The sequence below is a fragment of the Aulostomus chinensis genome, chromosome 7 (genome assembly GCF_037954235.1).
Source record: "Aulostomus chinensis isolate RoL2024-O1b breed Wild chromosome 7, RoL_Achi_v1.0, whole genome shotgun sequence".
NCBI lineage: Eukaryota > Metazoa > Chordata > Actinopteri > Syngnathiformes > Aulostomidae > Aulostomus > Aulostomus chinensis.
This window is the reverse complement of record NC_141326.1, coordinates 18,527,457-18,539,710: the sequence shown is the minus strand read 5'-3', so window position 1 is coordinate 18,539,710 and position 12,254 is coordinate 18,527,457. Positions and strand designations below refer to the sequence as shown.

The 12,254-nt window shown below is 38.9% G+C and overlaps 1 long non-coding RNA gene across 2 annotated transcripts in view; it reads left to right on the top strand.

The window, feature by feature from the left end:
* The window catches only part of LOC147258857 (uncharacterized), a 138,644-nt gene that overhangs the window by 107,992 nt on the left and 18,398 nt on the right, over positions 1 to 12,254 (top strand). The window lies entirely within an intron of this gene.

The following is a 12,254-nucleotide window of genomic DNA, read 5'->3' as shown; positions in this document are numbered from 1 at the left end:
ACTTTCCACTTTTCTGTCCTCCAATTATACGCCTCAGTTGAGATTCCAGAAACCCCAAACACTTCTTAATACTTTTACAAGGAAAGTCCAGCTTGCAAAACTTGTAAATATGTAAAAATCTGCATTGTAGGTCATATTTCCACCTGTGTTTTGCTTGTCTGTTAGCATGATTAGGCTAAAACTACCTGACAGATTTTTACATAAGAAATGAATTTTTGCAGCAAATCTGCTTAAGACAGTTGAAAAATAACATTATTTTGATATTTCTTTATTTCTACCATTAGCCTTATGAAAGTATGTATTCTAGAGAATACCTTTCTAGTTAAACAACATTTTTTTGTTTGTGTTTTTAATTTATGATGAGATTGCTGAATCTGCCTTAATTTGTTTGTTAGTTTTCGTATGCAGGATTGGTAAATACTATTCATATTGTTTATGATTACATATCCCTGTTCTACAAGTAGTAGTTGTAGTTGTAGTAATAATAATAATAATAATGATTGTGTAATAGTTGCAAAGATGGTAAGATAGCCCCAGTAACTGTGCAGTTTTGTTTTGAATCCTACTTCCTATCACCTTCTCTGTGCCCTTCTTCTTGTCTCCTGTCTCCTACACACACAATTTTAATCCCTTCCTTTCCTCCACCTCTGGGGTAGATATCTAGTACTATCCCAGCTTATTGTTCAGGAGCAAAGCGGTAGCCAGAGGCCAGGTAACTTGGATTTGACTGGTGTATTCTCTTGTCCCACAGGACATAAGATACAAATCAAGTTCCTTTGACCCCATTGTCCTCTCCACACTCCGAGTCCCCCTAAGGCAATACTGGGGTATGGGATCCTTTCTTCCCTTTATTTATTTTTTTGCCTCCTGCTGAAGGCATAAGGTACATACATTTCCTTGGGTAAACCATCTGACACCGAGACCTGGAGTCAGCTAACATTTTGATTTTTAATGATGTTTACCGATTGTGATGGTTTAATAATCACTGAGAGAGGTTGTTTGGTTGATTTTTTCCATGTTAATGAACATATTTTTATTAATAAACAAACACATATGCTTTCCTTGTGCTGTCAATGCATAACTCTCCTCATGTTTTGTGAATTAAGGAGATTCCTCAACAACCTAGCATCTTCACACACACAATTGCTGCGTGTGTGTGCGTGCGTGCGTGTGCGTGCGTGTGTGTGTGTGTGTGTGTGAGAGCAGTTTAATTTCAGCACAGAGGCTGAATCTCCGTTTCTTGTCACGCTGACCTTTCACAGTCTTAATGAAATCAGTCTTGACTTAAAAACAAATAAGCACATTTCACCCCCTGTTAGCCCACAGATCATGTTAGTGACCTATGAACTTCATTTTCTATCCAAACATATATTCATAGGTGGCACTTTCTCTTTTCCATGATGGAAAAGTCACAGGTGTTGAAGTCTGATTAAAAATATGATAATGTCAGTATCCTCGCTGTAAAGTCTTTTGACAGTAGAATGAAATGGAAGCATAATCCAAACAGAATCTAACATATTTTAGAAGCAATTTTATGAACCAATTCTAGTCTGATATATTGGGGTTTTTTTGCAGTTTGTTTACATTCTCCTGTGTATCTTAACACTATTTTGTCTCCCTCTTGGTTTTATGGTGATCTGTGTGCATCGATGATCTTTTTCAATAACTACTTAGTGGACAAATCCCCAACAATATCACATCATCTGCCTTCCATGTAGGTTTTTTTTAATTTGAAAATCAAACAGCCGCACATTACACAGTGTATGTTTGGAAGAACATGCTGGTCTGCTTTTATTGGTACAACATTCTTGTTACTGCCTGGAATTTTAATGGAAACATGTTTATCTTAAAATGTACATGTTGGTTTGCATTCATTTATGTTCCCAAAATATTGTAACGAACATGTTTATTGAAGCAGGGAATCTTCCCAGACAACATACTGTATTTTAATCCCTAAATGATGTTGCATTGGTTCATTAAATTGCGACCTGGCAGCACTTCATCTTCTTCCTCATATGCATAGGAAGTTGGATGAGGACAGGACAGATTGTGGTATTGGACAGACAACTCAGACAGGATGTTGGTTTCTCAAGTCACTGGTTGTTTACCCAAGAGGCTTTTTGGCCATGTTCGCCAGTCATTTGTCTGAAGGATGTTTGAAGCAACAGAACCTGCAGTGAGTAAGTCTCAATTCAGGTCATGACAGACGCTGCTGCAAGGACAGACCCTTTATGCTTTAACACAACAGTGGCAGTCGCCTTCCTTGGATTTTGTCCATTTGTTTTGAGTTTACAAAGAGAAAATGGAGGAAAGAAACCATGTCAGTGGTTGAAAAACTTCTTTCTACAGTTCACAATGTATGTCACACAAATGCATCACTTAGTGACCACAACGACTGCAGTACCTGAACTGGTCTGAAACCAGCCTTTGTCCTACACTTTGAGCTGTTCCTGTATCTTTTCTATCGCTGCGAAGGTTGTGTCAGTGCAGGTGACGGATAAAAGTTGACTCTCCATTGAGCGCACACTGGCGAAGCAGTTGCTCCGTTCAGAATAGGTATATTTTGAACCAACAGTGCACCAAAATATGAGGAGATAAAAGGTGATATCAATGTTAGAGTATCACTTGAATATCATTTCAGTGTCCCTCCAAAGTCATTGTGTTTAGGAAGTGGCACTTGTCTCATGTCAGCAAGGCAAACAATACAGCCCCTTTAACCCACCTTATACCACCACTCTTATCAGCACGTTTCCTACAAAGGGTTAATTCAATCATGTCAAGGTTCTCTGCTCTGTTGCTTGCCTCTACCATCATACTTTAGGTGCAGTGGAGCATCTCCTCATTGATGGCACCTTTGGCTTCACAATAGAAGCTAATTTGTTAGAATCTTTCACAGGTCAGGGGCTGCTTAAAGGCGAGGAGGGCGTTTTGGCCACTGGAAAAATAAAGCCATCCAGGAAGGGGCAAATTAAATGCCCAGTCGTTTTATGACCACAGACATATAAACATAAATATCCATTTTTTTTCCTTCAATATAGTCTATGAGATCTTGCCAGCCTTCCCAGTTAACACAGGTTAATAGATTGATTCCAGTGACATGGCTCATAATGAACAGTAAATTGTTTTATCTCTTAAGTCTTATTTGGTCAGCCAGGAAAACATATGAGGTAATATGGCTGAGGCTAAATGGAGCGTATAATAGATCTCTCACTAAGGCATAAGGATAGGTTGATGGCAGGGTGATGATTAATGAAAATAATAATGTTTTTGAAATTGAAATTTTTCTCTTTTTTTTGGCACTTTCAGCCCTTCCCTGCTATGGTCATTCTGACTGTTCATGCACAGCCTGATGGATTCCTGACTCCAAGGATTTTTATTTATGTCCACTGGGTGATTTTCTCAGGTCCACTCTGGCTATGATAGAGACTCCACAGTGAACTCAACTTAGATCAGCGCCAAATATATAAGAATGTAGCAAAAAACTGTTATTGTTGAACACTCGAAGATTTTCACATCTTGACTGATTTTTAAAAAAACACACACACACAAAAGACAAGTATTAAAATCCATTTTAAACAATTTTTTTTTTTAGCATTATTACATACATTTTTTATAACTGCATACACCACGATACAAAGCCACTCAAATTCATCCTAAATGATTTGATCTGGGAGCTTGGGTTCTTGCAGAAACTCAGGTGATCAAATGTAACTCTAGAACAAAAAACATGGAGGTGGATGGTCATCATAAACACGTTGCGCTTGTGCATGCAGTTCTTGCAAAGAAAAGCAAAAAAGAGGAAGAATTTGTCTTGGAAACATCATGGCTGAGAGGATGAAACGTGCATAGCTCAGATTTTGTTTCTTGGGAACACTATTCAATTAAGTTACATTCATGAGGCTTCGTTAATGCTTAGTTGATATATAAATGTGCTGAATGCATCTTAAGCAAAGTTAATCATTTATTGATACTCTTTTTCACACTTATTTTGAAGTGGGGAACACATAACCCTCAGATAACCCCATTTTTCCATCCATCTTTGCTGTTACTTGTCAGGTAATGATTACTAAATGTATTCTTAAGTTCTACCTAATGGTTGACAAAACATTAATTAACCATTATCAATGAGCCTTTATTGTAAAGTTTTACCACTTTAGGAGATACAGCAAAGTTGGATGGTAATCTGTTGTAGTAGTTGTGAGGTGTTGAGGGGGCTTATTTACCGTAAGGGTCACTAACAGTATGAATAAATTGTGAATTATACTTATGTAACACTCACTCAGCACCCATACATAAGCACTGACTAACTTTTTTAATGAACCCTTATTGGTAAGTGTTATTATTTTATTGCTGTTCTTAAATGTAGCTCGTGCTAGCTACTGTCCAAGCTAAAATACATTAAACTGTCAGCTCGCCTTCATGGGCGATCACGGGTTTCTGCTCAACATTTCTTTGCTTGTTCCTCTACTGGATTTCAAGTCATCAAACATGCTTGATATTTACAATTTGATAGCAGAGATTCTAGTTGGGAATGTTAAGATTATGTCTGTAAACCCCTCACAATAGGATTATTAGGATTACTAGGATCAGATCAACCTCAAATTTTGAACGTCCCTTTGATTGATGGGAGGGGCAAATCACCCCCCACCCCCCATCAGCCCGATTATCTTATATTGTACACACAGGTTAAAGCAGAAAAGGTAGAGCAGGTATCACGTAGCTCAGCTGAACTTACTTTTAAAATGTAATTTTAACATTAAACCATCAGCAGAAAGTTCATGATAATGCCATCTGTTTTATCTGCTAGCTGTGCCAGGCTATTAACTTTGATAAGGCTGACTCTGCATTTATTTTAAACACTATTTTACAAAGAGCAAAAGAATTTTGATCCTCCCATCCAATGTTCCATCTCACCAATCCTTTATCCACATAAAGACATCAGTCCAGTGTAACAGTTCCTGCTACCTTCCTTTGACCAAAGGGGGGGGGGGGGGACTTGCAAAAAAAAAAATCAATGACTTTTAATTCTGTACTATTGATATGTTAAGATAATGCACCAATTGAACTGTGCTTCTGCCAGTGGTGATGAGGAGTAGTAGATGAAGAGTAATTGGGCCCTGACCCATGTGTGCCTTCACCACCATATCACCTGAGCTTCCCCCAACACATTCCATCCTGCAAGCAGGGAGGGGGGCTTCGTTTGCAAACACCCAGTTGTGGCAAGGTGATAAATTACAGTTCTTAACTATCATTGATTCCCTAGTGTTTCTCTACTTTCTGTGACAACTGTTCAGTCACTCTGAATGGCTTTTAATGGCACATTAGAGAAAAGAAAGTGTACAGTCTCACCAACATTGATTAAACTTGCTTGTTGCTTAATAAAGACAAACTGACATGAACTTCTCTTTGGTAGTCTGAGACGTGGAACCTATAGTTAGTTTTAAACAGTGCATTATCACAGGCATGCAATTAGACTCAAAAGTTTGATCGGAGTGCAATATTATCAAACTTGTGTAGGTTTCGTATTCGTAGTTAAACAATTTTGCATCAACTTAAAGGTAGAGTCTGTAGCATGGTACGTTGCAGCCTGTAAATACAATATTCACTCAAATTGAGCCCCTACTTTCACATTCAATGGCACCAGAAATTTATGCCCCATCCCCTTTGTGGGCTAACTGCCAGCTGGGACAAGCTGTCAGCCATTTTAGCATGAGCTAAGTGGCAGCTAGTCCAAGCTAAACACCAGCTAGGACAAGCTAACTGCCGGTTAGCACAAGCTAAACCCAGCAAATGGCCAGTGTTTCTCACCTACCTGCGGGTAGCTCCCTATCACCCGCCATCACCAGCCTCACTTTCATAAGCAGATAAAAGCCAAACCAGCAGACAAGGATGAAAACCCTCTCCCATAACAATGGGGACAGCAAAGCTTTAAATAAGTCATTATTTAAGATTCTATGTCATGGCACGTCAGCCACACCAATTCTGTAATGTACATTTCGTTATCTGTTACTACCTTGAATTTATGTCCTTCTTTTCACATTATAGGGTGAGCCTTCTTCAGTCTGATCGACATATCCTTGTCTAATATTTAGAGGTTAAATCAAATGATATGCTAATAGCGTGTGCAGATTGAGAAGTCGACATTCAATTTACTATCTCATCTACAAATATGTGGAAGAGACTTCCAGGTTTTGATATTCCATTGAACATCACAAAATTATAAAGGATGTCAACGCAAGCGGTAAATATACAGTATCGGGAAATGCTAGAAGTATTTTAAATCCGAAAGGCTTTCATAAGAGGCCTTTGAGCAGCATTTCATCCATGAGACGGAGATTTCCTAGTGTCTTATTTACAGCTGTCGACAAAGGACACATAATGGTTCATAGCTGCTGGTGTATATTTTGCAGCAATTTTCTTTGTTTTACACACAAGACCTCATGTTCTGGTGTGACAACAGGAGGTATGTTTTCTTTTATCTGAAGGTAGTTAAAAACTATTCGCTTTACAACCAGGAATAAAAAATTCACACTGTGCTTTATGTTTGTGCCTTTACCCAACATTTGTGTCGTCTTAAAGGCAGTTAATGCAGTACTTTTGTTGACCAGAAAAAGAACATGCCCTTTATATTATTCATGCATTATTGTAAGACAAATTGCATGTCTTTTATATAGAAATCCAGCTCCTCGTACACTTGTAATCTGGTCGTGACGTACTGTGTTGTCCATAAAACCGATAACAATGAAGCTAAGATAATGAAGAGGACAGTTAGGGTTTTTACTAGCAGAGGTACCATTTACTGCTGCAGTCCTGTTTTCTGTGAGTTAGAGTTGAAGCTATATCCTCAAACACTAAAAGCTTAAAAATAATCATACAAACACAAAAACACAAACTTACCACCGCTGATGGTATGGAGGAAGACATTCCTGTATCAAAGCATAATGTAATATAAGCAGCACATGGGGTAAATGAAACAGTCATGGCTACATTATGCTGTAATCCTACCAAGGCAAACATGAGAGGCAGAACTGTGTGACTTGAAGTAACACACCATGAAGAAATATGAACTTGAGCTCAGAGAAGAAGAAGACACACAGAGGTCATCAAAATCATCTGAGAGGGTTCAACTGCAGTTTATTGGGATGCTCACCGCTTACTTTTGTTTTTAATTTTATCACCCAACCTCTTACACCCTAGCTTTTTGTCAAAAGATGTAACAGCTATGGCCTCAGTTTTAATATCTTGGAGTGATCGGATTTTTTTGTTTGTTTGTTTTTGGCTTGAGAAATATGGGAAATACAACAAGTTAACAGTAATGAATTGACTTTTAAGTTCCCCTCCTAAATACCCAGGACTCATTTAACAAAGGAGTATTTGCGCCTTTTACTCTGGGAGTCATGGAGCAAAAATGATTCTTTATTCCTCTGTATAGTTTTGGAAAGGACGCCAGATGGCTAACATTCTGGAAAAAAAAAAAACAAAAAAACCATTGTGGTAGAAAGTTCAATATAATATTTGGAAGATTTGGATTCCCTAAGAAATGTAACAGCTTCTGTCTTGTCCCACGTTCCATCTCTCCGCCAAGTTGTAGGAAAATTTCCGTGATAAGTTTCTCGTATCATGCTTACAGACAGACGAAATACACCAAAAACATAACCTCCTTGACGAAGGTAATAAAGATATCCACAACTGAGCGTATCGGGCCTCTCTGATGCACAGATGCTTATTGACCTAACGGGCGTGTCCGTAGTGACTTCCTGTTGGGTTTGTGAAGTTTGAAGATCCCCTGAGATGAAAATGTCCTGGGCTGACTAAAAGAAAACAAGATAGCAACACATGACTGAGACTATTATTTATACGGATTAGACTAAACATTGTTGAAGCTTGAGTTGAAATAATCTCTCAACATATATATAAATATAAAATGCAATTGGTGAAATAACATCAGTTTTTTACTTTGTGTTTTTTTATTTCTATAAGCAAAGACTGAAGTCCTCTCGTATGACATCTGATTCAGTCCGTCTCTACTGCCTTGTTCCAAGAGATGAACAAATATGCATGGTGTGTGTGTGTATGTGTATGTGTGTGTATTTGTGTTTGAAAAGCCACCAGTTTTGACATTTTTGTCAGCTTGTGACCCACTACTCATGGAACTGACCCAGCCCATCAACAAAATGTCACTGAAGACAAATCAAAAAACAAAAGAAATGAACCCTCATTTGAATAAGGATAATATCGTAATAGTGGCAGATTGAAGAGTCTATAAGATGCTGTCGGAAAGATTTCTTTTGTCTCTGAACCTGATGTCAAAATGCCATGAGAGGTGTCCCCCTGCCAGGTCAGTATGCCTCTGAGGTCGGGGCTTTTGCCCTGGCCTGGGCTCCGGGCCACTCTGACTCTAGAGTGGGCCTGGCACGTCTGTCAGCCACACATCATGTGAATCTTGCAGAGTCGAACCGTTATAACAGGGTTAAACTGATTAGCAATGCACTTGTGTTCTGTGGGTCACAGTTTGGAGAACAAAAGTGATATTAAAGGATCTATATTTTGCCCTGGGTTCCTTAATGCCATTGCTTCTTTTAACATACAAAAGTCAGCTCAAAATCACTGACAGATAGATGCCACTTTTCTATTCAGTTTAGCCTTTTCTTCTCCTTCTTTGTGGATATCACAAATCCCCCTTCACCCTGAGCCCAGTCTTCAAATTCTTAACCCCATCTCTACCCCCTGTCAATACATGAACTCTTCTTTTCACTTTTAATTCTCACTTTTTGGCTTGTGCTCAAACTTCTGCTCTGTCTTGCAGCTTCCTTCTCACTTTCACCCACACTCATCCCTGGGAAATGTAGATCTTTTCCTGACAAGTTCCTCGAGAAGCAAAGCCTCTGGAGATCATCAGCAGAGCTCTGCCAAAAAATGCGTGGGAATAGTCTGGATGGGAAGGGGAAGGGACTTTTAATTGTTTTTCTTCTTTTTTTTTCTTCATCTGGAATTAGTCAGTCAAAAAAAAAAACTGATTGTTCCTTTATTTATCTTACAGTGAGTATGGCTTTAAGCTGGGTGGCAGTAACTGCTCATATACTGTAGGCTCGACAGGCTACTATTCTGGTGTGACTGTTTGAAAATGTCCTCCATGGGATACAAATGATGCACATTAATTCTGTTGTGCATGATATAAATCAGACAACTTTAAACAGTGAAAATTATGTACTTGTGTTTATACACCCGCTAACTTGCGCCTGCATCAGCAGCTGGAATAACAATTGCTGTATTCTGACGTTAATTAAAGGTTCTCTTGGATCGTTTCCTGACTGGAGAACCGAGCTTGAGGGTTGGAACGAGCTATAAAAAAAAAAAAGGAGCAAACATGTTTATAATCAGCAGTTCTGATAAAATATCCTGATGTATCAACACAAGATTTCGGTTTAGTTGATTTGAATTCATTTTTAGTTTATTTCTAGTTCATTACTGTGAACGTGTGTGATTACATCTCTTGATTTTTTTCCCCCCCTATACTTTTTTTCTATATTTCTATATATTTTTTCTAAATATTTATATAAGCACCAAGGAAAATGTTGTTCCATCATAAATTTCCATGTTTTAGAGTATCCCTTCAATCCTAATAACATACTTAAAAATATTATGTTAAATTATATTTGTGTAAGCCACTAAAATGAGGTAAGGTTTTATCCCGATGTGACTATGGAGCAATCGAATAAATGTTACTTTAACCATAAAATCAAGGCTGAATAAAATAAATGTCTGAAAAACATTTTTGATCTTAATCGACAAAATTAATGTATCTAGAAATCCAATTGAAAAAATGAACAATGTCAAGAAAATGGTTCTCACTATTGCGTTTGTGATGTGGAAATTGGATGTTTACTGGACAAAAAGTACGTTTCTTTTACATCTCTTTTTAACGGCCTTGACAGCATCATTTAGAGATGTCCTTTGAGCCAGACATGAACTACACAATCAACATGCCAATGGTTTCCAACAAGAAGTAAACTCAGAATAAAAACAAAACTAAATCTTTTTCATCTCCAGAGAGAAAATCTCAAGTCAGCAAACAGTTTGAAATAGTTAGTTCGCTTGTGTTGTTGCATGATTTCAGTTGCCATCATTGTTCAGTGATGGACATAAAAGGGCTTCCATTGTTAAGACACAATACGCCTCCATTCTTAAAGCAGATAAGCATAACAAAGTAAAAGTAGGGGGCCGTCAAACATCTACAACTAGAAGTGTCCAAGCAACACTATTTACATATTAGCTATTCTCATGCAAGGATTAGCTGAATGAGTTGTATTAGTTAAAAGGTCTCCTTACAATCACTCCCATTTACCCTTTGTAAATATATAATATTCTCAGTTTAAGTGATGGGAATAGAAATAATGCAGATGAACGCTTGAATTGTTTATGTTTAAATATTAAATTGCAAGCTATGCTGGTCGATCAGGATCCTTTATCTCTTTATAAATCACAAGTAAATCAGGGGGAACACATTTGCCTCATTTATTAACTCGCTTTATTGTCTTTGCATTGCAGTTGCCTTGATTGGTATTTCCATTACTGCATCTCGACAGGGGGGCTGATTACCTAACTTTACTCCAAACACAACAACTGGCTGATGTAAACAAAGGGAGGTGATGTAAACGAAGTTAGGGTGTTTCAAATCAAATCTTTCTCTCACACAACAATCGTGCAGTACTTGAATGTGAGGGTGGTGGTGGTGGGAGACGGGGGAGGAGAAGGGGGCGCGCGAGAGGTCCACATGTGGATGGTGGCAGGCTGCAGAGGTCCAAAACTGGTGCCTGGGATTTGAATCGCTGCTCCACAGGAAGCAGGCCTGCTGGTTTGTTTAGCTGGATGTGATTTCGAGTGACAGGAGGGGGGTGTCCCCTGGTCATATGAAACACAATGGGGCATACTTTCTGAACAAGACTATTAGGCAATAATGACGTGGCTCAAGTCCAAGCCATTTGCTGTCCTTGCCTGCAGATTAAAATATGCCCCTCCTTGTATTAATCAAATAGTGGCCTCCGTGTGGGGGCTTCGCATGAGTACATGCTCCTCTAGTGTCTTTTTTAGTAGCAAAAATCATATTTATAATAGTTTTTTTAATCGTGGAGAAAATGACAATGTTATTTTCGACTTTAAATAAAGAAGGTCCAGCTGGTGACCCTCAACTTCACTTGCACCATAATAATGTCTCAGTGCTGTAAACATGTGACTAAATGCCCTATTAACATATTGAACAAACAAGGGAAAAAAGAAACTCAGGAGTATCCTATTGCAGGAAATAACTAGTCTCATTTTCTCTGTAACTGATTCCAGGAAAGGAGCTACATGAGAGAAAGAAGTCAAGCGGTGGGATTTAGAACACTGAACAAGATAGATTCTTCCAAATTCTAATTGGAGAACAGTTGATTTAATTGGTATCCATTTGGCTGACAAAAGAAAGCAAGAGTAGTGGGCAGGCTGGAATGCCTCTGGGGCCGATGTGAACATGAAGTGGCTCTGCTCAACGCTCGGGGACGGATCACTTCCAAAGACAAACCGTGGGAGCTGGCAGGACAGATTGCAGTGGGAGGGAAGGGAGGGGAGGGGAGAAGAGAGGAGAGGAGAGGGGAAGGGGAAGAGGGGGGGAGGGGGGCAGATTCATGACGGAGTGAGGAGCTTTCAATAGAGAGGCATCTTTATTTGGAGAAGGAGGCCATTTTGGACGCAAAAACTCCCACTCTGGTTAGAAATGTGTAATGTGACTCTGACCCTGAGATGAGAGAAGTGGATATGGTTCAGCAGGCCTTGTAAACGGAGGCGGTGGGGACAGACACATCTACATGATCCAAAAGAAACTGTTTGATTGAGAAAGCGGGTGGTGATAATTTTTTTACACCCTTAATGAAAAGAAAACAGTTAATTTTCTACAAGCTTAAATAAAAACTTCACAGGCATTTTAAATAAAACAGCAATCAGTGACATTATGTTTCAGAAAGTCAGTCAATAATAATTTCTTTATAGATGTTATAATGGCAGCCATTCTAATTTCACAATACCCTAATGCGGATGAGATTTTGTAATCACAAAGCGTTGGTTGTCTGCAGATGAAAAAATAAAGCAGGAGCTGCAGAGCGCTGTAGCTAGTAGGGGGAACCCAGGTGTTGGAGTGTTTTTACTGCCTCTGTAGAGAGGAAGGGTGGGAGAGCGAGGGCAGATGACCTGGAGGGAGTTCAGAGGCAGGGGCCGTGCTT